General features: G+C 39.8%; 1 protein-coding gene across 6 annotated transcripts in view; it reads right to left on the reverse strand.

Moving 5' to 3' along the window:
- Nucleotides 1-26,840, reverse strand: part of LOC126106409 (gastrula zinc finger protein XlCGF57.1-like) — a 327,990-nt gene that overhangs the window by 145,076 nt on the left and 156,074 nt on the right. The gene's annotated exons all lie outside the window — the stretch shown is intronic.

Raw genomic sequence — 26,840 nt, forward strand, 5'->3', positions numbered from 1 at the left:
AAATTTTGTTAGCTGTCCGATGTCTTTTCTCAGTTTTTCTATTCTGATCTGTAGCCTGTGTTGCCGTGCTGGTTTTGTGGGTTTCTTCTGTGTGTTGGTCGGTTCTGATGTCTGCCTAGTGTGTATATTTAGTGTAGTGAGTGCTCCTATATAAACCAGTAGTTGTAACTCTTCTATAGTTGTGTTTTCATTTATTTTGTTGTGTATGATTGTGTTGATAGTTGTTGTTGTTGTTTCGACTTGTGGGTTATTTGGCGGTCTATGCAAGAATGGTCTAATGTCTGTATTTGTGTCTTTGTATTCTATATATGTCAGCTGAAATTTTTCTTCTATATCTAACATGCGTGTCACTTCGTGTTCTATTTGTGCTTGTTCTGGTGGCTGTCTTAAGATTTCGTTTTCCTCTGATTGTTTAATTGAGGCGTGTTGTTCTTTGTTTGTTTGTTCTGGGATGTTTGAGTCCATTACTGTATTTTCTTCTTCTTCTGATCGCACATTATTTTGTTCCAGTATTTGTTGTACTTGTTGTTTGATGTTTTCTAATTCTGACTGGGGTATCCTGTTATTTTTTATTATTACACGGATCTGATCAGCTAGTCGTTCTGTTAAAAATTTTAATTCTGGGTATCTGGTAATAAATGTTGTGTATACTTGTGATCTGTATCCAGTTGTGTTGGTTCCTAGGTTTGTTACTTGGTAATAACAGAACATGAGGTGTCGGTTAACTTCATCTGACTATCTCATCCTCTTTCTTTGTTTTCTTTCTGGGGTGGTTGCAGGAAGCATATCCCGCAAAACACCTCTATTTGGATTTAAATCATTTTCGAGTTGGCTAGCAGTGTCGGTTTTTTTTTTTCCCGTATTCCATTAATCCGTATTGTGATAAATCACAAGGATGTGGAATGAGTCATGATTACATACAACAGATATAATACACATATATAAAATGACAAAAATGTACCATAAGATTATGAATAAGTTTGTAGGTTAAAATCAAATCAAAGGTATAGCTCAAGTAATATAAAACAATACCTAAAAAGGAAATATAGTACATTTTCCAAATTAAACAGTTAATGTGATCTATAGCAAACAAATTTTTATCAGTATAAAAAATCATTGCTTTATCTGTAGATACTCATCAAGAGAATAGAAGGAATTTACCATTAGGTATTCTCTCAATTTACATTTAAAAGTAGGTAAGACATTAATGTGATCTTTAATACCTGATGGAAGGGAGTTGAAAATTTTTGTGGCTGAATAATGAACACCTTTCTGAACAAGACTTAAATGTTTCAGATCCCTGTGTAGATCATTTTTAGACCTAGTATTATGATCATGACATTCACTATTAGTTTTAAAAAGAGATAGGTTGTTAGAAACAAAAATCATCAAAGAAAATATGAATTGAGAGGTAAGTGTTAATATTTGTAACTTATGAAACAGACTTCTGCAAGAATATCTTGGATGAACACCACTCATGATTCTAACAGCTCTCTTCTGTGCAGTAAATATTTTTTTGGCTAAAGGCTTGTTGCCCCAAAATATTATGCCATACGACATGATAGAATGAAAATAACCAAAGTAGGCAGCTTTAGTAGCGTCCTCATCACCAATGGGGGTGATTACACGCAGAGCATAAGTTGCCACACTGAGCCTTCTATGTAGGTCTAAGATATGCTCAGACCAGTTCAGCTTGCCATCAATTAGAATGCCCAAGAACTTAGATGATTCACCACCATTGTGGGCGGGCATAGGGTTCAAGCATCGTCCCCAACCATGACAGCGCTTGTCTGAGGCTTCTTTAGTTCTGTCCTGAACCAAGTAATCACACTAAAAGGGGGGTTAGCCCTATTAATGGTTTGTTCTTTTCGTCACCTTTTATGACTGGCAGAACATACTGGAGGCCTATTCTTTTCCCGGGCCTCCACGAGGTTTTTTTTTTTATTATTATTATTATTATTATTATTATTATTATTATTATTATTATAATATTATTATTATTATTACTATTATGTAATACTTTATTGTACATATTGTTCCAGATCAAGTGTAAGACAGCGCCTTATAGTCCTTATCTTGTCTGGCTAAATCACGAATAAATGAATAAACTTTATTGGAAACGTTTTCCAACAGTCAACACAAACCCGTTTGCACTTAACAGTCGGTTTTGTTGATTTATATTTCACCATTTCCTTCTCCTGTACTATGTTTTGTGACTCACTCATTCACATTCGTAGCATTCCACCTGACAACAATGTTGTTGGAGGTGGTCCTTAGGCCCACACATGTGAAATTTTATCACTGAAGCAAACGCTCAGTGGTCACTATGTCCTCTAGACACAGTATCTATCTCTTCGAGTAGTGTGGGAATCATGATAGCTGCAGCCAATCAGATGGATTCTCTATTCTCATCTTATGTGACATTTCAACGAAATGCCATGCAAGAATACATCAAGACCACTATTCTTGGCTTTTCAGCATAGCACTACAGTAACTTTCTCAATCTGTGTTACCTCATACATTTGGACACTGACGTTTTGGCTCCTATCTAAGAAAAATTCCACAGACTCATTACATTTCTAAATCAACATATTCAACTTTTCCCTGGAAAGGCTGCAACTGTTCTGCTTATAGTATCATTGTCATAACCCCTTAGCTAGGTGTTCGGATGTAATGTCCCATAAAGTCTCATGGTAGGTCGCACATGCCTTAGATTCTGTAGTCAAATGTATATTGGTCATATGCATGAAAACTGTCAGAATACACTCACAACGTGATTGCATCTGAAACATCTATGAGAAACGCAGTTATGATCTTCAATGCCTTGCCAGAAAGAAGTTAAATCAAGTTTGCTACTGCAGGATCGATAGGAGGGAGTACATCTAGTATAATCTTGATTTCCTCAAGTTGTCCTAGTACTTGTTGCTTCTCACCTTGCACCACCTTTGCCTGGTTCTTACAATGTTCTAATTCCTTAGCTTCATGTTGGAGCTGCTTGTAAGCTAATGATCTACTCCATCACAGTTGCAACAGAATCACCCTTACTAGCAATGTTTGTTTGTACCAGCAATTTCTGTATTCCACTACCTGCCAAACAATACAATATGAAACATAATGACACCATGTTCACACTACAAAGTATACAACACACAATAAGTGACCCTAACCACTATGGCATATCATTTCCTATCTATACTTATTTAAATTCCATGCCAAATGACCGCAACATTGACAAGTGTAGCATACGGCTACATGGGCATGGCGACTCCTGACCAGGGACACAGTAAAATGTACACCTGACAGGTGTTAAATATGATTCACAATACTTACCCTTAAAAACAGACACATTAAGAAGCTCAGACGGGCCAGCCGGGATGGCCAAGCGGTTCTAGGCGCTACAGTCTGGAACCGCGCGACCACTACGGTCGCAGGTTCGAATTCTGCCTCGGGCATGGATGTGTGTGATGTCCTTAGGTTAGTTAGGTTTAAGTAGTTCTAAGTTCTAGGGGACTAATGACCTCAGAAGTTGAGTCCCAAAGTGCTCAGAACTATTTTGAAGCTCAGATGGTTGTACAGGAGTTACCTTCAGATTAAAATGAAAGTCCCTAACATCGACCATGGTCACTGAATTATATAAGAAAAAGGGCCACTTACAAGGTAAACAAAATGCTTCAGGCATTGCCCTTCATTGTGCAAAATGCTGAATGCTAGATGACCATGACAACGTCATGAAGCCCACTTCTGATTATCAGCTGTAGTGGTGGTGATCATGGTCGTAAGGCCCGCTTCTGCACACCAGTTGCAGCAGTGTGCAGTAGTTTTGTGAGCTCCACTTCTTGACAACTGTTGTAGTGGTTATTCCTCAGGTCAGGATTTTTAGTAAACTTGAAAGTTATGCAGTAAGGTGGTGCTACTACTGGTGCAGGAAGCTGACCTAAGCAGCTCAATTGGATGACTGTTATATACCCAATGGCGTCAGAGAAACAGCAGTACCTGGAATGACATTTGTCTACAGAAAAATTTTCAGAGTTCTAGGTGTCTTCAGAGCTGCAGATGGGGGCCATGTATGGAGGTGCATGTGGCATGAATAAGTGCTGTCGCCGTGTCCTGGTGTCCCTGCTGTGGGTTAGTGCTATGACCACATCTTGTGCTGATGGTGGCAGCAGGTAAGGAAGGTGCTGCCCACCCAGATGTTCCATGATGGCCTAGTGTGGATTCCACATCAGCATTCTTGAAGAGAGGTGTGTGTGTGTGTGTGTGTGTGTGTGTGTGTGTGTGAGAGAGAGAGAGAGAGAGAGAGAGAGAGAGAGAGAGAGAGAGAGAGAGAGAGAGAGTGCTGACAGCAGCTCAGATAGTGGGTGTAAGGAAGGCAGGAGCCAAGGACCCAGATTGGCGACAGAATACACCCACAGAAGCAGTTCTCTTGTGTCACGTCCAACAGGTTGTAGGTAGTAGTTAGCAGTCACTCAGTATGGCCCTTCACCATGGGAAGGCCAAACTCACCTTTTCTTCAATCACTGTGGTGGTCATGCAGTAGTGGCAGCTTACAGGAACTAAGTCCCACTATAGCTGGCCGGCAATGATCTCAGAGGTGAATTATTCTTTCAGCACATCATGATTTGGCAGGTGAGTTATTCTGTAACTAGTGAGATGGTCATTCTGTTAGAATCAGTGATGTAGATAGAATGATCAAACAATGAGAGTGAGGATTCATAAGCAGTTGTATTTAAAGCTGGACATAACATCATTGCAGCCAGCAATGTGGTCATTTGCCATCATTTTACAGCCCATTCCCTTTACTTGGAGTGAATGAGCACCCGCATGGAGGTTACATGTTACAGCTCCATACTGCAAGGCTAAACAAAATGGCGCAGTCAGTACTGTCATACTGCGCTGTTTCTGCATTTTGATTATGTCTTGGCATAATGTAGCACTGTGTTGGCATAATGTAGCACTGTGTTGGCATAATGTAGCACTGTGTTGCGAAATTTTTAAATAAAACAAACATTATTAACATTATAGATATTTATTGTTCATCTCTACATCTTTATTTCTCAACATAGTCACTCTGGCAGCAAATGCATTTCTCACAATGAGAGACCAGTTTGTTGATGCAATTACTGTAGAACACTGGAGCCACAAGCTCATCTCTGTCTGTGCCACTCCAAGAATATGTTCTTTAAAGCTTTGGAAACACATGAAAACTGGATTGGGGCAAGTCAAGATTGATGGAAGATGATCGACGACACTGCACCGAAGGCATAGGATTGGGGCAGATGTCATAGCACTAGCTTGTGGCTGGCATTGTCATGTTGATGGAGACCGTGCTCCATGAGTGGACGAACTTTTAGAATTCAAAACTCGATTACAGCACATTGTTGCTCATGCACCTACACCCTTATGTTACACACTGTCATGTTACAATTTAGAGCCATGTAGTAGGAGTGGGCTGCAAATATGTAGACATGAAGAATTTTGGTAAAGTTTGTTTCTTTTAAAAAGCTTTCTTGACAGACACAAATTATAGGCATTACTTTTCGGCACACCATCGTATATATGTGTCATTTGGGAGCAACAATAGCACAAAATCATATGTATTTTAGCAAGGTTGGTTGAGACAGTTGGTGTCAAAATAATTTGCCCCATGACTACAATGAAGTGTAAGAGCCTTTCAGAAAAGAAATATCATACAAGCAATGCCTTGAAATGATGGTAAGCATAATGTACAGGAGGAATTGATAATGCTTAATAGTAATAAAATGTAATATAAATAAGTTCTGACAAATAACTCTGGAGTTAAGCATGACAATCTCTTTCTTGCTCCATGCAGCTCCCATGAGGGTATTATGCTAAAAAAGAAAGTGCACTTCAAGGGTACCCAGAGTTGACAATGAAACAGGTATGTGAAACAGGGTGACACTCAGCTGATCTTCATGGTAAAACTATATCTCATAGTTAATTGTTATCGTATATATGTGATTCCTGTTCTACTTCCTACATTTTGGGACCAGTGGAGTTGAGATGGTGCATATTACACCATTTGATAACATTAACATAATTTTACCTAATGTGTTGCCTTTCATAACTGTTCACATAAACCTTGCAGTAAAAACTCTGCCTCACAAAGTATAGGAGATGAATGAATGCCTTTACAGTTAAAAAAATTATTAGAAAAACATAAAACAGGTTATCATTTTGAGATGCAAATGTATATATTTTTTAAATGTACACTTAAAACAAGATGAAACGTTTCCTAAGAATAAGTATTTTGAATTATACCAGAACCTGAAAATTTTGAGTATAATATCTTCACTTATCCACTCAAACATGTTGGTGAAAAGTTAGTCACACCAATTAAATATCAGTTTATTCAAGGAATGGACAATATTTAACATCATTATTGAAGTACTAGTTACTGAGATATAGCTAGACACTATTAAATACTTCATGGTTTAGGATTTAGCAACAATAAATCGAGTTTACTCCATTTAACTGCTTTTTGTACAGTATGAGAAAACTATTGTCCTTATTATAAAGCTCTTCTTCCTACTGTTAAAATTTCAGCGTATTTAAACAAATTAATACTGTTTGTATTCTGTCACTGTAATAGGCAGCACCGTAGCCACGTTTTTAATAGCTCTGTCCTGGGAAGGTATGCACACAAGTATTCATTCCCTTGGAAACAGTTAACAGGGGCCTAGCGCTGAATATACAGTTATTCCATCGCTCAAGTAGTGGCACCATTCCACCACAGGATTCTTGTCAAAATAAATAATAAATTTCTGGAACCTATTTCCTGGTTGCAATTGCAATGTTGTAACCTATTACACATAATTAATGGTATAGGCTACCGCCACGTTTGTTCAGTAAGTATGGTGTTCCAAGCTAGAATCTGAAATTGGAATCAATTGTTCTGAATAATGACCATTTACGTGAAGTGTGATACAAGTCTATGGGATAAAAATGTCAGAGTCCTCTTGTGGTTATGTTGTCACAACAGGGGAATTCTGTGCAGGTAGTGTGGTGATGGAATGCTGCTTGGAATCAGTGGCAAACAAAATGGAAATGTTCTTATCGACTTTATATTGTACACTGCACTGATCCAATGGTAGGGGAAGAACTTTAACTGTACCTGTAACATTATACTGTAGTGAATGAATGGACACCACTGAATCACTAAGAGGTACTGTAAGCAATATAGTCAACCTTTCATGAACTCATATGGAGTCACCACATCACAACTACAAAATATGACACCCACAGTGACAGCTACATGATTTTAATGATGGAAAAATCAAAGTTAATAGAATTCCAAAATATCCTGTGATGACATGAGCTGCACTGGAGGAGCTGCAATTAGAGGAAATGATGTGAAATCTGTGGCCAAAGGAACAGATTGAATGGTATTCAGAACGACAAATATAAATAACTTATACCAAAACAACTACACATACAACTAAAAAACAGTATTACCAGTGTTATTCAATTTGCAGTTGTGCAAACAAAAAATGGTTCAAATGGGTCTGAGCACTATGGGACTTAACATCTGAGGTCATCAGTCCCCTAGAACTTATAACTACTTAAACCTAACTAACCTAAGGACATCACACACACCCATGCCCGAGGCAGGATTCAAACCTGCAACTGTAGTGGTCGCGCAGTTCCAGACTGTTGCGCATAGAACAGCTCGGCCACTCCAGCCAACTTGTGTAAACACCTATAGTAGTTGAATTATTAGTAGCCATATTATGCCACATTACCTATATTGTGATGAGTTATACCAATAGCAAATTTGTGTAGGATATAGACTGATATCTGAATTTCTCATGTATTTTGCTGTTTTTTTTTCTGTAGAAGAAAATACAAAATAATGCTGAACATTAGCACTGTATTCCTTCAAGAAGATCATTGTACCAAAAGATCGGAATATAGCTCGAAAGATGACATTATCCCACAGTCCACCTGATGCTATTTAACAGTGACTGAGGTAAAAAAAATCATCTGAAACTTTGATTCACATTATTACAACCAAATGATTCAAAAACAGTTTAGTACCATTGGAAGTCCCTGGTTACCAGAGTAAATGCAGACAGTTCATTTTCTATACAAACATAATGGCAGGTAATACATGAAAACATACAATACTGTTTTATTAAAACACTACACCTTGGTACGTCACAAGTATCATTTAGTTAAAATATTGGACTACAGAGGTTTAAGGTTCAAATGGCCGAGGAAAAAACAGTGAGGCATGTACAGCATCATGGAAGACATTCCTCTTAAAATTCAAAGACTTCACATTCAAAACTTATTACTTACTGCAACATATATCTCATAATAATCATGATGGAGCTATTATCAAAACAGGATCACAAATGTAGGTGTATTGATTAATTTGCCACGCATGAAACCACTTAAAATTTTGTATCTACAATTGAGGAGCAGTCTCTTCAGACAGCTGCAGATCTGTTCAGTCATACATCACTATTATAAGGCGTCCCCTTTCATGGGGGAGAAGCTTTTTCCTAAATATTTTCCAAATGAGACTTTCTGTTGACAAATAACGCAATTATGTGTCGTTTGCAACAGTACAACTGTGAGTGTACCTTCTGATAGCTGATGCTGCTGGATCTCTTGTCACACATAACACACGTAAGGACATTTGACACTATGCAGCTGCGAATGCTCAGGAATCTTACTTTATATGAACATCTTGTTGCAAACGGCACTAGATTTAGGCACATTTGCCAGTATGCAGCTGTGAATTTTACTTCAGAAGATCAATTCAGATAACTGTTTCGTTGCACACACCACCTGTAGGGGCATTTGCCTGTGTGCTGCATTAAATGTCGTTTCTAATTACCACTTTGCACAGATGTTTTGTTGAAAACATTGTAGCTGTAGGTGAGTTCGCTAGTGTGCAGCCTTGAATGTTGCTTCAGAGACCACCTTTTCGAGAATGTCTTGTTGCAAACCTCGCAGGTGTAAAGGCATTCGATAGTGTGCCTCTTTAAATGTCTCTTCAGTGGATTTCTCTTCATGAATGTCTTGTTGCAAATGCAGCAGGTGTAGGGGCGTTCATCAGTGTTGTCACCATAGTAAGTGCCAGTATGAACTCGCGAATGATTCTTCAGAAAATCACTTCGCATGAATGACTTGCTGCAAATACCACAACTGTACGGGCGTTCGCCAGTGTGGAGTCTTGAATGCCTCTTTAGACGCTTATCTGATTTGAATCTCCTGTTGCAAACGCCACAGCTGTAGGGGAGTTCGACGGTGTGCGTCTGTAAATGTAGCTTTAGAGTTTTTCTATGCGTGAATGTCTTGTTGCAAAAGCCACAGGTGTAGGGGCATTCACCAGCGTCATCAGTACCATTGGTGTCTTCCAATGCAATGAAGAGAGTGCTGCAGGAAAGTGGAACTGTGTCAGAAAATATAACAGTAATATAGAAAAGAAAATTACACAAAAATACGATATATAGTTATTTTCATAGCCATCCGAGCACCCAGAAGTCAGTGGTCACACAAGCAAATGAGCAACCTTCCTTAGGATATTTCAAACTTCTTAGACTGGTATAAATGATGCCACCTTGGTTGAGACAATAAAATCTTTTACACAGTGATGGACCATGTATCAGATATTGCATTAAGAAAAGCCTGTGGTGACTATGGGAATACATAGAAGAAAACTATTAACATGACACAATGTGTGTAGAAAATGGTGCAACTAGGATTTGTGTCAAATTTGGCGCAGTTAATCTCTTACAAAGACATTCAACAATTAAAATACCAACCAACACTCTACTGTTTTAAAAAAAAAATTTGATGCTGTCTGTGTTGTGTACATCCCCATTACTGCCTTTAATTGTTGACTGGTTGATACGTTAGTTCACAAATTATCACCCAGTACTTAAACTAAAAATCTGGTTTTATCATTTCTATACAAATCTTAATATAGCTTTAGAAGCGGTATGCCACTGATTTTACTAAAATGTGTTTATTGTTTCTATCAACTGGAACAGCTACTTGGACCCATATACCATTGGTTACCATCCTGGTCAGTGGAAAGTGGGTTCATTTCTGGCTATTACATTTTATGAAATCTAAATGAGCCAACACTAAATACTTTAATTAGCATCTCAAACAAATTATCTATAGTACTTTTCACTACAAACGAATTATTACAATTTAAACTACAGTATAAGATATATCACACGAAATATTTTATGTTTAATCAGGATTGCTGATACACTACTTTGTAATATAAATGTTTTCATCTTTTGTTCGAAAATGTGTGGATTACACAGTCTGTTTGAGACTTTATCTTAAATCCAGTTTGCTAACTGATCACATACTTCCCAGGTCTCTTTATTTCTGACTATATTTTTAAAAAATCTTATTCATAACTACTGGCTTCTACTGAGTCAAACTGTGTACATATAGCTCACACAAACAGGGTGTGATCTGTAGCTCCTTCTGATGAACACATTCACTGGAATACATCAACCAGTTTCCAGCCTGTTAAATGTAAGGCCCATGACCAATGAAAAAGTATTACTTCCTACTATGGCTGAAAGTGCCTTGTTTTGAATATTTGCTGAACATTGCCTAGCATCTGAGATGTTCAACAGGAGTTGTTTTCAATTGAGTAGATCTCTCCCACACTTTTAACAATAATTTGCTGATTTCTTTTTAGTTCTTAGATCCACAGCACACAACAGCTTGGTTAGAATAGGTGTATTAGGAGCAGGTGTTCCAAAAGCTCCTGACTTCTGCACTACCATCCAAGTTATGGCAGTTTTTTCCAAAGGATCCAGGGAGCCCACACACTAGAGAAGTACCTGAGAACTGGGGCAAGCAAACCAATAATTTCATAGATCTGGTGACAGAATAAAGTGTCTGCTCAATACTTAATCATCTGTTAAATGACACTGTAGCTCTTGCAATGGCCGCTTTCCTCAATATAGGATTCAAAAACATTAATAAAAGCATCATACTCGAGGTCTGACTCTATTAAAATTAAATTTTTCCCTTTGTGTTAAATATAATTTTTTCATAGAATAATGGGTATATCAGTATTATTAATGGATTTATTACTTTGTTGTATAATATTCAGTTAAGTGTTAACACATTTTTGGATTTTTATTTCATTAGTGGTTAGTATCTGTTACATTTTGTTGTTATGTTATACCACAACAACACATAATTGGTAACATTAATGTAATTTTACCTCATACTAATGTTCATATGGAACACAAGCTGTGCTGTCCAAAGTGGAGGAAATGAATCTCAGGATTGCTTTCACAGCATGCAACTGGGACAGCAATATTTCAACCATTAACCATAGAGCCCACTTGAAGAAGTCAGTGTATGTATTAAAACCACATGATGATGAAAATGTATGTGTGATTATCAGACGAAGCACTGGAAATTAAATATTACTGTCCCAGGCACATACTCAAAAGGTGAGGAAATATAAATAAAACCATTGTAACATTTAATACCTACTTTTTAAAAAAAATCACAAAATACCAGTAATTGAGAGACAGACTTAAACCAGAACCTGCAAATTGAGATTACAAATTCAGAGTATGTTGTCATCACTTGCACAGTGGAACAACTTGGAAAAAAGTTACAACAATAAATAATCCCATACTCAGGATATGAGCATAGGGGAGGATATGCAGGAATGCTGCATCACTGCTCTTGTCAAGGTCCCACTAGAGATGGTTTGCCATTGCCTTCCTCCAACCTGTTATGAAATATTTACGATTCAAAACAGTCTTTATCATGATTTATTTATTAAGGTGACCAGTTTCGACCACTACTGTGGTCATCTTCAGACCACTGAGTAGGAACCTCTTCCTGCTGGAGAGGTTCCTACTCAATGGTCTGAAGATGACCACAGTAGTGGTCCAAACTGATTCACCTCAATAAATAAATCATGATGAAGACTGTTTTTAATAGTAAATATTTGTAACTCATTGATCACTGCCAATCCCATAATGTATTCAAAAGTAACTGTTATGATATGTTGAGAGTGTATCTGTGCTGTGTGGATGACTACCATGAGTGTTTCTGCAGTGCAGTTTTGGATCTGTGTTGTTATGGATGAACAGAAGGATGAGGATGAAACCCAGTACCAGCACATAGCCTACTCTTTACGAATAGCACCAAAGGGGTAGTCCAGCTTAATGCTTCCAACTGACAGACATATCACCATGAACAGTGTCAGATGCCCTCACTTCCTGAGATACTGCAGAGAGGTTTGGAATTTAATCCAAGACATTGGCGCAAAGACTGGTGGTCAGAAACTTTATGTCATCATCTCTCCTCCCCTTGCCAACCAAATACTGTGAATGAAAATCTCAACCACTACCACCACCACCACGATTCAAACTGGCTTACTCCAAAACGACTGCCACTGCACAAGTGTGCATTAGCAACCAACCTAGGCTATGGAAGTGTGAGGAAAACAGTTATATTCATTATGAATTTGATGATAAAGAGTTTTCTTGTATCAGTTTCTTCAAAACCTATGGTGATCCATGATACAGCTGAAGCAGAAGTCCATTGCATTCACTGATGTATATGCATGAGAAATTCTGTACAAATCTATAACTACTGATACATCTTCCCATGCAATTGTGCTGTGATAGTTTGACAATGTAGTGAAGCTAGTGTGACGATAAATGTTACTTGTGCTGTATGAAGAATGAACCTTTGTAAAATGCTTCACTTTAGTCATAGCACCTTCAATATTCTCACACTACTTTCTGTCCAGGCACACTTACTTTTAGTACCACCACAGTCATGTGCACGCCATCCAATGCCAAACACTCCAGCTGCATTGTGTCAGTGACTATAAATGAGTTCGCTCTGCTACTAACTTGAACTGAGGAGAAACAATGAGGCATAACTCGACTTCTTTGGTCAGAAGGAGTGAAAGTGGCTGAAATTTAATATAGACTTTCCGCACAATATGGGGACAATGCTGGGTCACTAAAAAATATTTGTGGATCAAGATGTCTGAAAGTAACAGGACATGTGTGACACAAGAAGAGGGAGCATCACGGATCAATACACGATTCACCATCAATATCGTAGCATCTGCTTTGGACAACATTCATGGTGCTGCTTGTTAAAAAAATCGTCATCAGTGAATTCAGACTCCATAGTTTCTGCAAATGGGTACACAAGACTGTTTACAGAAAAACTAAGCCGAACATGTTGATATCTGCCAATAATTACTCATCCCTTTAAAATGGGACAACAGCTCATTTTTGACCAGGATAGTCAATGGTGATGAGACATGGTTCACCAGCACATGCCAGAATTAAAACATCAAAGTGTGGAAGGGGGACAACCTGGAACACTAAATAAAAAAAATCAACACACTGCCCCCAGGAATAAAGATTATACTACACATTTTTAGGATGCAAATGGGTACTGGTGGAGTACAAAAAAAGTGAACAACTATTAACAAAGAATGCCACAGTGAAGTACTGGAAAGTGGGCTGATGCAAGCAATTTGCAGCAATTTTTTTCCTAGTAAATACATTGCAGAAAGAAAGGTGTAGATAGTTTTAGACTCTCCCTCATATACTGCACCATGTATTGTGCCATGGAATGCTCTTTCCAGTTTGGGTATGGTCTTTTATTGTATTATTGTGGTGTTACAGAGATGTAAAATGGCACCCACCAGTGAGTCAAGTGAGGCTGTCACATAAAATACTCCTGATGTTAGTGAATACATATGGAGTCAGTAAATCACAACCATGACACTTGCACTGACAGCGGTCTGCTTTTAATGATAGAAGAATTGACATCTGTCAGGTTCATAGCTCATCCCATGATGACACTAGCATTTGCATTGGAAAAAATAGCCGTTCTGATGTGAATATGGGATCCGTATAGATCAAGGAGGAATATCCTGTAGTAACACATGGGAGATCAAGTGTGAATGACATGTGTCAATAAACACACACACATGCATAACAAAAACAAATGAAAGTATCAGTGTTATTCAGTACTCAGTTTGGTGAACACTTATCACACAATCGTCTTTGTATTGTTGTGCATGCTGTATTACACTGCATGTTACAAGTATTGCAACGAGTTATTACAAACATTACATTTGTGTTTGAAGGATAAGCATATATATGGTTGGGAGTATGAAGTGACACTCTGTTAATCTGGAGATAATGGCTATACATGTGCACTTGGAGCCATGCTAATTGCATGCTGCTGCATGTGGCCACATAGATTTTTTGATGATATTGAATATACAGCACTTACTGAAGGCTTCCTAAACAAGAAGTGATCAGCTCTGGAATCTCTATACAAAGACATATAGTGTTTCAACCTTCTCCTATTTGAAATTCTCACATTGTCTTTTTTTCCAACAGTCCATCAATATTCCACTAAATTCGTTCTAGGTTCACCTTAAAAAAAAAAAAAGCTGAAATTCTAAATTCAATCTTCCAAAATTGCTTCACTAAACATGATGAAGTTTCACTGTTCAAAAGTCCCACACATGAGGGAACTACAATTACGGAAACCAGTTGGTGTAGATATGGAATCCACTGATGTAGCTGGATGGATGAATGGAAATGTTAAACAAGGGGGATTTCATTCTATTGTAAACTGAAGATGCATATGATAGGACCACTATCACAAGTTTATAATTGGTTGCTGACATAATGAAGACTGCTACAGTACTAAAAAATGTTGCACATCTTTTCAGTCTGTACTACACTTTGCAAAAAGACCGCATAGAACCATAACCTACCTCAGTGACTTTAATATCATGAGGTATTGCGGATCATATTTAGTGCTCACTATGACTTTTCTACAAGTCCAGATACATTGTTTGCCTATTAAAATGGTTTCCTTATGTACTGATCACATGGAACCTGATGCAGTCTGACCATTCTTGGGATTCACAATGCAGCAGATACTGGGGCTCCATTTGATGCCATGTTTGCTGACTTCCAGATAACTTATGGTACTGTTCCACAGTAAAGAAAATATTTACACATGCAATACTGAGGTAGACATGCAAATGTTTTCAAGAGAAATGTTTTCTAGAGAAAAACCTAAGTGGATCTTTATTAACTAAGTGGCATGTCCCAAAGCAAAAGCAGCATCATGCTGACCTCAAAATTGGAATATTGGAGAAATAATAATCACGATGTACATTAGTGACATGGCACACGATTTAGGATTCTGCAGCAAAGTGATGATGTTCTCAAACAAACCATTTTTGTATTGTTACATAAAAATCGTTGCTAAATTGACTCGAAATGTAAATATACTTACAGATAATCAGAATTTCTGCAATGTTGCCTGTTGGGTCCCAATATAAATATGATATAAAGTGATGCTAAACAATAAATGAAAACATCTGTTAAACTTGGACTAAAAAACACACGATCGTTTGTACCAACCTGTTACAAACTTTGAGCGAAAACGTTTGATAGTGAATTCACCATGAGAAAGCAGAAATAGTGTACAGCATCACACAGAGCGTTACTCTCAAAATTCAGAGATCTGAGTTTCCAATACACTGAAAAAGTTTAATTATCCCTGCCTTCTTGTAATGATCATCATTTTTTGCATAACAGAACTGTGTTGATAGTCCTTTGTGCAGCTTGTTTTATGGGCATTAGACTGTGATCTGATGCAAATTTATGTATTTTAAGTTTTTTTTCGTGTCCTCTAATACTCGAGAGATCATCATAAGCTGTAAAGACTCTGACAGCAGTTTCATAGTCACACGACATCAGCAAACTTATTTACAGTTCAGCTTGTTTGTTTGTTCTAGTTTGAAACTGATACATGTATCCTTACAGCCCATGGTAATGTCTCCAGTATTAGCAGACGAAACATGAAACACAGACATTTGCCTTGGAAGATGCTCACAAAGGACGCAAAGAGTGGCTACGAAAGTCTACATTGTATGGGGTGACAGTCTTTCCACCTGCTATCCTGCTGCTTTGTAAGTATGTGGTATTCTCACATCTGTATATATGGGAAAAAATTCACATAATTATGTTACAAAACATGAATCCATTCAACAGTGGTTGTTTGCATTCGACAAACATGTTTACAACAACAATTTGATGACAACTCAGTCCATGATTTTACTGGAATAGCTTAACACACCTGATGCATCCCAGGCAATCTGCGCCTTATAATAACAAGGTCACACCTGACAGAAGATGTCTTCTAAAGCTATTGTTATATATTACATTCTTTTCATAAATACTATATTTTCTGTCTTTCCCCATGTGCAATCGATAGTAGTGTTCTTGAGTCAGCCCATTTCAGTAATTGTAGATACACACCACAACTCTTAGTGCTGACCAGGCTGCAACTGTAGGTGTCCCCTTGACTTTTGAATGACACCACAAATGTGTGTGGTCCTACTGTGAGTGCTTCTACTCCTGAATTTCTTATGACAAACATCACAGTTGTATTCTCCCATATGCATCTCTTAATGATACTTCAGTAAGATATAATGTGAGAATGTCCTGTTACAAACGCCGCAACTGTATTGATGCACGAAAGTGTCCATCATCTCTGGTCGCTTTGGCATCCTAACCAGTTGCTGCACGTCACTAGCGCAGGGGCGATCACATGTGCTGCTTCAAGACGACGCAGCTCTTGTCTCTCACGCCACACATGCCACATCTGTACAGGAATTAGTCTGTCTGGATCAGCCAATGTTTGCTCAGGGTGTTGCTTTGTGAGAAAGTTTTGTTGCAAATGTGACAGATGTATGGACGTTCATCACTGTGCAGATGAATGTGCACCGTCAAATTGCCACTCACTGTGAATGTTTTGTAACACACACTGCAGGAATGCAGACATTCACAGCTATGCCCATGAATGTGCTGCTTCAGGTCCTACAACTTGACAAACCGCTTTTAGCTGACAGCACACTTGCGTGTCTAACACTTGGTAACACTTTTATACCCATATGATTCTATGTGTTTGGTAACCAATCCGCCACTATCTTTAGTGCCATTAACATCCTTGAAAAAAACTGGGGCCCAACTGCGTGAAAGTAGAAACAAACGTGTCCGTAAGTTCAGTCATGATCAAACAATTATAGAAATGAAAAAAAAAAAAAAACAGATTAACTTATACTTGGGTTGCAAAATATTTCACATCTCCATGAATGCAATGTGTAAGACATAGTTTGCATACTACGTTATAAATAAGGAGCACACTTTCAACATGAAATAATATTTTTAACTTCAATAAGATAACAGTGATCTGAAATCAAATGAGGCTTGCTTTTACATGGAAAGCATTTTTAATATGCTAGAGTGTCTGCCCCGATAGCTCAGTGATCAGCATGATGGATTGCCGTCCTACAGGCCCGGGTTCGATTCCCAGCTGGGTTGGGGATTTTCTCCGCTCAGGGACTGGGTGTTAGGTTGTCTTCATCATCATTTCATCCCCATCCGGCGCGCAGGTCGCCCAATGTGGCGTTGAATGTACACAACTGACCATTAAAATTGCTACACCACGAAGATGACATGCCACAGACGCGAAATTTAACTGACAGGAAGAAGATGCTGTGATATGCAGATGACTAGCTTTTCAGAGCATTCACACAAGGTTGGCGCTGGTGGCGACACCTACAACGTGCTGACATGAGGAAAGTTTCCAACCGATTTCTCATACACAAACAGCAGTTGACTGGCGTTGCCTGGTGAAACGTTGTTCTGATGCCTCGTGTAAGGAGGAGAAATGCGTACCATCACGATTCCGACTTCGATAAAGGTCGGATTGTAGCCTATCGAGATTGCGGTTTATCGTATCGCGACATTGCTGCTCGCGTTGGTCGAGAACCAATGACTGTTAGCAGAATATGGAATCGGTGGGTTCAGGAGGGTAATACGGAACACCGTGCTGGATCCCAATGGCCTCGTATCACTAGCAGTCGAGGCAGCATGGACTATCAGCTCGGAGACCATGGCTGCGGTTACTCTTGACGCTGCATCACAGACAGGTGCGCCTGCGATGGTGTACTCAACAACGAGCCTGGGTGCACAAATGGCAAAACGTCATTTTTTCGGATGAATCCAGGTTCTGCTTACAGCATCATGATGGTCGCATCCGTGTTTGGCGACATCGCGGTGAACGCACATTGGAAGCGTGTATTCGTCATCATCATACGGGCGTATCACCCGGCGTGATGGTATGGGGTGCCATTGGTTACACGTCTCGGTCACCTCTTGTTCGCATTGACGGCACTTTGAACAGTGGACGTTACATTTCAGATGTGTTGCAGCCCGTGGGTCTACTCTTCATTTGATCCCTGCGAAACCCTACATTTCAGCAGGATAATGCACGACCGCGTGTTGCAGGTCGCGTGTTGCTGCCCTGGCCAGCACATTCTCCAGATCTCTCACCAATTGAAAACACCTGGTCATTGGTGGCCGAGCAACTGGCTCATCACAATACGCCAGTCACTACTCTGGATGAACTGTGGTATCGTGTTGAAGCTGCATGAGCAGCTGTACCTGTACGCGCCATCCAAGCTCTGTTTGACTCAATGCCCAGGAGTCTCAAGGCCGTTATTACGGCCACAGGTGGTTGTTCTGGGTACTGATTTCTCAGGATCTATGCACCCAAATTGCGTGAAAATGTTATCACATGTCAGTCTAATATAATATATTTGTCCAATAAATACCCGTTTATCATCTGCATTTCTTCTTGGTGCAGCAATTTTAATGGCCAGACCTACACCAAGGCGGCTGGACCTGCCCTGTAAGAGGCCTCCTGGCCACTGACACCAAACGCTCATTTCCACATGCTTGAGTATTCTCAGGTGCTGAATGTAGGAAAATTCATGGACACTGGTGTTACTGCAAAGTGAAACCATTGTCTAACACATACAGCCACCACGGTCATTGCTGTGAAATAAGTTTACATCTGATAAATGCAGAAAAACCAGCACCCCTAGCAACAACAAAGTTATCCGTCATTTAACGTCATAGGTATTGTAAAATTTTTATCAGTTTTTACTTCTTTTTCTAATTAATTTACGAAACATCTATTATAGAGTCTAAGATAAAAAAACCGATGAACCACGATGAAATATCCGAATGGGACGGAAACGAGATGTAATGTACAGTCAGTTCCACAAGAAAGTGTACTAATTACACAATTACCTAATAGTTAATCCAATTGTCGTCATTATAGATTGTAACTTGGGCACCATAGCCCTCTCTCTAGTAAATCATCTGTGTTTTCAGCCTTTAAATATCGTTTGACCCACTTCGCTATGAACGTCATTGACTTTCTAAAAATTTTAGCAGCAGCCCCACATAGAACCTTTGGTCCCTTTGGATGATTTATAAGGAACACTGCCCTATGACACTTCAGCTATTTTGCCCTCATTTTAAACTACAGCCAACAAAATATTGAACTTTCACACTGTTTATCTATACAATGTGCTAAAGCACACTGATTACAGATTCGAGGCTACTACCAGAGATGTCGCTGTGGATGTTATATTTAAAATTATGGCGTGCTCTTTCGTGTGGAACTGATTGTACAGACAAACAAACAAATGGTTACAGTTTCAGAAAAACTGAGTTATTTATTCAAGAGAAAAATTTTCACACACTGAGCAGGTCAATTATACACTGGTCCGTCTTTGGTCCTCGTACAAGCCGTTATTTGACTTCACATCGATTGACAGAGTTGTTGGACGTCCTCCACAGGGACATTGTGCCAAATTCTGTCCAACTGGCGTGTTAAACCGTCAGAGTACCGAGCTGGTTGGAGAGCCCTGTCCAACTGCTCCAAAAATTCTGAATTGGGGAGAGATCCGCTGGCCAAGGTAGGGTTTGGCGGGCATGTAGATAACCAGTCGGGCATTCTTTCGCTGAAATGTAAGCCCAGCCTGGCTTGGTATCAAGGGCAACAAAACCGGGTGTGGAATGTCGTTGACATGTTGCTGTGCTGTAAGGGTGCCACCGATGACAACCACAGGAATCTTCTTATGAAATAGAATGGCACCGCAGGTCATCACTGCCGTTTGTCAGACTGTATGGCAGGCGACACTTGGTATCCCATCGCTGTTTGGGGCGTCTCCAGACACGTCTTTGCTGGTCATCGGCGCTCAGTTTGAAGCATGATTTATCATATCACTGAGGACAATTCTACTCCAGTCAATGAGATTACAGGTCGAATGTGCCTGACACCACTGAAATGGGCACAAGGGCTCTCTTTCTGTGAGCTGCCTATTAATGCCCTTGTGGTCACTGAAGGACCAGCTGCATTTCAGATCGATGATAATCATGAATCCAGGGCTCTGTGCGCCTCTCTGTCGACTGCTTGGTCCTCACGTTCTGTCGTCTCTCTAGGTCGACTGTTTCCTTCTTCACGCTGTGTTCGGTCATGGTTCACCCAGTCCAGCCAACATTGTCACACAGTGGCATCGCTGCTACTCAAATGTCGAGCTATTCGGCAATTACTCCAATAGACTTTTTTGAGCCCATCTGCGCATACTCTCTCAAATGCTGATACCTGTATATATTGTAAACACACCTGTCTGCGAGGCACAGGTACTGTCCAACTACAAGGAATGAAATGCCCAAATACTTTACGTCTCAGTATCAACACGTTCCCTGTTTACAATCCTTTCCAGCTATTAGGTGAAATTACGTTGCAGTATCACACATTCATCCACTGGCTGCCAAAGTTTACAATTTTGCATTTTAGGTCGATACCTGTATGAATATCAATTTGTGACCAATTTGCATGACTCCTTCGCGGTATGTCGTTTTCTGTGTCTTAGAATGTATTGCGCAACCCAAGTTTAATAAAATATCAAGGTACCTGCATAATCGTAGAATAAATGCAAACAGAGCCACAAATATGAATGAAATACGCTACAATGTCTTCATGAATGAATACTCTGGAAATTTCATATAAACGCAACTTTTCCCACAGAAAATTAGAGAATATGAACAAGTATTTCATAAATAAGAAGCATATTATAGGAGTGTAGTTTGAAAAGCTTTCGGAATGCAACAGAAAGGAATTATCTCAGTCAAACTTTCAATGTAGTCTCCCTGTACACTAATCCACTGGGTTCAGCTATGTTTCAATGCTTAGATCCCACCTCTAATATCAGATTTCTCCAGGCCTGCAGAATACCCATTAACTTCAGGCCGTCAGTTCTTCATTTCTCAGTCTACCGACGATAATTTGAGACTGGCGAGGAGACAGAGGTCTGACTGAGCCAAATCAGGAAAGTAAGGCGGGTGTGGTAATAATTCGTATCCCAGTTCACGTATTTTTGTCATGGCAATAGCATTTTGGTGTTGGCGTGTACCGTCTTGATGAAAGATGACTTCCTTCCTTACCAAACCGGGCCTTTTTCCACATATCGTTTGCTGTAGTTGGTCCCGAAGATCAACAGCGTATTGTTGCACAACTGTTTAACCAGAGAGAAGACTGACGCTACGATCTTTCCGGCCAACTGTGTTGACTGCTTCCTTTTGTGGTGGTGCTGGAGGAGGTGGTGGTGGTGGTGAATCAATTTGTTTCCACCCCTTTGGCTTGTTTTGGCGTACAGTGGAGACCCAAGATTTATTTGCGGCCACAAACCAGCGTAAAAAAATCTTGTTGGTTGCTCTGAAAATGGATCAAAAAGTGTTCAGACTTCTACATTCTAACGGTTTTTGATTATGCGTCAAGAATTGTGACACCAATCTCATATCCAGCTCCACTATTAAAATGTGATGTGCCCATTCAGTTGATATCCCTGCAGCTTCAGCAAGTTCTCGTACTTCCAGTTGCCAATCTTCCATTACCATTTTATGCACTTCTTCAATAATTTCTGAGGTAGTGGTACATCTTCACTGACCGCTACGTGGATCATCACCTAAGATATCCCAACCAAATTTAAACTGGGTTGTTTACTTGACAACAGTTGAATATGAGGCAGCAGAGTCCACAAGTGTGTTCGATGATTTCAGCATAAAAGTGTCACAAACACGTCATTTTTAGCGTGTAAAATAGCAAATTGCAGCTGATATCAGTTAAGAGATTGGTAAGTAAATTTATAATTGATGAGGCATTTCTCATCGACAGAAATCAGAAAGTGAATGTTCTCATAATCCCAGAGCTTGGAGATAGTCACAACTTCTTGCAGAAATCATGGCAGCAAATACGCCAGACCGAAAACAGTAACACTTGTGGACACCTTTATGCTGGGGTAACCAGACCAGCCGTCTTATACCAGTTTGGAGAGTGGTCACTGTGGCAGAGGGTGCTCTGACTCCGCTTCAGGCCAGCGTGTGTGGGGGCAGCTGCCTTCTCACAGCTGGCTGTGGTGGATGACCGACTGATCTCGCAAGTGATATCGAGTGCTGTAACAGTACACAGTGCATGTGCTTATGTTTTTGGGATCTGTGCATCTTCACGGTATATGTATGAGTGTCTGGTGTTTGACAGCTACATGCAGGAGGTACAAGTGATGATTTTGTGTAGTGCAGGATACAAATTGTATTTACTATAATGAAATGGTATGGTGGTACAATAGTTTGTGGTGATTTCGCTTGGCTGGAGACCGGTTTCTCGCCGAAAAATTCAAACTTGGCTCGACTGTTAGCAGAGCAGTGCAACTGACGAAATGTCTTTGGCGATAGTTTCCATATCTCATGATCTAAAGACCACTTTTGCAATTTAGATCTGTAAAAAATAGTTTTCCGCCGGAATTCTTGTAATTTTTCCGTTTGGAGAAAGTGGCACATAGAGCTCCTATGCCATCAGCAACAATTTGGCGGGTAAATTCAGTAAGAATCAATCAGAATGCTCCATTCACCATTCACAGGAAGTTGCACGATCTCAGAGTATCATAAGACACGCCTTTTTGGGGGGGGGGGGGGTCAGGGCATTGGAGTCTCTACAGATTGGCTCAAACAAGACAGGGGCAGAACACGGTATCTACGCAAAGTTCCGTGATGTCAGATTTCTTGCTTAAAAATCGCAAGGCCAGACGTTGGAAGTGTGTGGATTAAGCCTCGATTGCCATGTTTCTTTTAATTTTTTATTTTTTTTACGATTTGCAGTTGTACGTGGCATGCTCGAGAGTCGGAAACCACTGGAGATATTCGTTTTCTCTCCGGAAGAGAAGACAAAAAATAATCGTCCATTACCAAGCGTTGCGATGAACACATTAAAAACACCAACAAGTTATTGTCGAAACAATGAATTCCGATTAACTTCATTTCAATAAATCCATGATTTTACTGAAATTGTTCTGTTTTTGACTTCTGTTTCCAATCAAGGTTCAGTTTACAAGAACAGGGAATATGGTCAGACAGAAGAGAGAAGACAAAGAAGCAGAAGAAAAAGAAAAAGAGGAGGAGGAGGAGGAGGAGGAGGAAATGGACAGAGAAAGGGGGAAGAAATGGATATAAAGACGGGGGAGGAGAATGTGAACAGAGAGATGAGGGAGCTTGGGATAAGAGATGTAGAGTATCCGTCGTTAACTGCTGTCATCAGTGTGCGGTATGCTGTTTTTTGCTGCTGATTCAGAAGCTGGGACCTGTGTTCATACCCATTGACTCAAAGTATTCCGATCTTATTAACATTTCCGTTCAGTTTCTCAATAAAAAGCATCGTGCAGGGGTCAATTCTGCGCTGAGATTCCCAATCCGTGCAACATGTTGGTGGACAGAGGGGGAGTATGTGTGCGTGTGTGATGGAGGGGGGGCGGAAAGAGGAGATGGACAAAAGGAGGGGGAGGAGGGCAGGACTAGAGAGGGGGGTGGAGAAAGATTACGATGTACATACAGTTTGCATACACATTTAGCAATTGGGAAGCACTGCCGGGTTCGCTAGTGATAATAATATTAACAGCATCATAATATTCAAGAATTAGCACACCACCACATACGCAGTGTCGTTCATTCAGGAATAAAGGTTTCACAATAGTGGTTGCGTACAAAGAAGTGTGTGAAGCAAATTACTTTTGTACACCAAACACACTTGATGAATCCCACATTTGCGCACCCAACGTGTAAATTGCAAATGGAGGCTTGTGTCTTAAAAAGAGCTGTTTCGAAGTTTCAACGAGTTTAGCCATTATCCAGCCATTATTGTGGGAATTACAGAAACGTGGAAGACAACTGACTATGTGAGGGACTGTAGCTTAAGAAAATTATTCCGTTGTTGCACATTAATCTCTTCTGAAGAATCTAGAGATTTTACGTATCACACGCTGGCACATTCTGAAGAAATGAAGATCGAGCGATTGATGAATGGAGTTTGTCTTTGCTGGAATTATGATTTTGTCTTCTAGTACATTATTTTGTACGTGCAGGTCACGAAAACCACAGACGTCCTTGTGGGACCCGTAGGAAACCAGTATTAGTAGTAGTTCCTCTCCACAGACTTGTTCACTTCCGCTTCTTGTAGAAGTGTTCTGAACAGTTCATTTTACTGGAGGAGTGAGAATTGACAGTTAAATTTGGTGCTGGAAACATGGATTGACGCATACACTACTCTTGAAGGACTTACAAACAGCTCTGGAGTAAGTCGTCTGTCTGTGAAAGCAATGTAATAATAGTGTGTGTATGGGCTGTCACGTGATGATGATACTCGGTTTCTTGGGGCGCTCAACTGCGCAGTCATCAGTGCCCGTGAAAAGTGCCAATTGTTAGTGTGTGTATGGGCTGTCACGTGATGATGATACTCGGTTTCTTGGGGCGCTCAACTGCGCAGTCATCAGTGCCCATGAAAAGTGCCAATTGTTGCACAGTCCAATTGTTGCACAGTCCAATTGTTGCACAGTCCAATTGTTGCACAGTCCAATTGTTGCACAGTCCAATTGTTGCACAGTCCAATTGTTGCACAGTCCAATTGTTGCACAGTCCAATTGTTGCACAGTCCAATTGTTGCACAGTCCAATTGTTGCACAGTCCAATTGTTGCACAGTCCAATTGTTGCACAGTCCAATCTAGCCACTGCTACGAGTGATGATGATGATGACGATGATGATGACGATGATATGAAGAGGACAACAAACACACCCAGTCCCCAAGCAGAGAAAATCTCCAATCTGGCCAGGAGATCGAGCATGGGACCCCGTAATCCAGTGGCAGCAATGCTAGTCACTAGACCATGAGCTGCAGGCTCTGTCACGTGAATGGACTGTACAATCCCTACAATGTGTCTACAATCTCTAGCAGCAAATGTGCGACCCACAGTCATCTCCGTACTGAATCCAATTTCTTTGGCGTTTTAGATACATATCTGCATGTATGTGACATGTTATGTTAGCAAGAGTTGTTTGTTGCCAGTCCTCTACCGTTTCTGGCGTTGTTTCTGTTCTGGTACATTTTCGCTGTAACAAAAGATTTGACTTTATGGCTTACAATATTGTTTCTACGCTTGCAGCGCAAGACCCAACTGCAACTTGCGTCAAAGATTGAGAAGTTTAACTGTTTTGCTTTCGTTTTTGTCCATAATTTGATGCCTACATTGTACACACATCGAACCTCCTGGGGATGCTGTATGAAGGTCACCATTGCATAGTCTTCCGTTCTGATTGTTTATGTTTATTCAGTGAAACTATAAATGTCCTCTATAGATTTGTAACTTTCAAATAAGCGAAGCAAAAGTGGACTCCCAATACAACATTGCTATAAACTCCAAACAGTTTTTTTTACAAACCAGGAACATATTGTGCCATAAACCATTTCACACACATTATAGTACAAAATCTGGTATGACTAGGGCTCAAACACGGGACCCTTGGTATGACGAACTAATGCTACACAAACTTCCCCACAAGAGGCACCCATAGTTATGCTTTTCCAGGTATTACTTGTTATTTACCATTTACACATGTACTCCAGGACAACAGGGTGTATTGCAAATTCCGCATAATGCCCCTATAATGTCACCAGGTGATAGGTATTTCTGCAGCGGGCAGCGATCAAAATTTTTTGGCTCACCAGTTTATTTATCTGAACAATGGTCTATATCACTATGCAATAACAATCAGGCATCTGATTTACCATCTGCTATTGCATGGTGGGATACCCCTATTGCCTGTTTCATACCAAGAGGACTGTACATAATTAATTTTTTTTCTTCAAAATTTGAAAAACTGCTTACTGCTGGAACGTAGGTGTGAAGGAATGTCACTGCCTGCAACTCATATTGACATTGTGCTCTCTCTGAAATATGTACATAACTGTAGAAAGTAGGAGCTACAGTTAAAAGGTACTGAGTTTTAGGACCTGTGCATTACTGTACGTGTCAGTGGCTTGTTCTCCTGAGCAATAAAGTTTGTTCTAAAAGATCACAACCATGAAGAATATTATATCGAGACGTCAAATAGGTGTGTTCCATCTGGAATATTTGGGTGACTAATGATATAAACATTTTACATCTGAGCATTTGTGTCATGTTGTACATCTTCTTTACACAACCTGAGGCAGCTTTTGGAAGAGCTGAGCACGTATGGATTTGATGTTTTCATGCGAACACCAATGGAAGACAAAGAATATGCTAAATGCTAATATTTCATGAGTGGCTGAACATTCGCTTTGTGAAGACTACAGTCATCAGTTTTCTAACAATATTGTGTCCTCAAAATCAAAAACTGAGCGCCAATTGCTATGTATTGTGTATATCATGACATAAATGTTGCAAAAATGTATCTATCGAGCAAGATGATAATAGAACTGAAATTATTGTTAAAACATAACAATTAATGTTAAGTTATAAATGTATAGACTGTGAAGAGTGAGGTTATATTTTCATATGCTGCTCTTGGTCTCAATAAATGAACT

Source organism: Schistocerca cancellata, chromosome 10 (genome assembly GCF_023864275.1).
Source record: "Schistocerca cancellata isolate TAMUIC-IGC-003103 chromosome 10, iqSchCanc2.1, whole genome shotgun sequence".
NCBI lineage: Eukaryota > Metazoa > Arthropoda > Insecta > Orthoptera > Acrididae > Schistocerca > Schistocerca cancellata.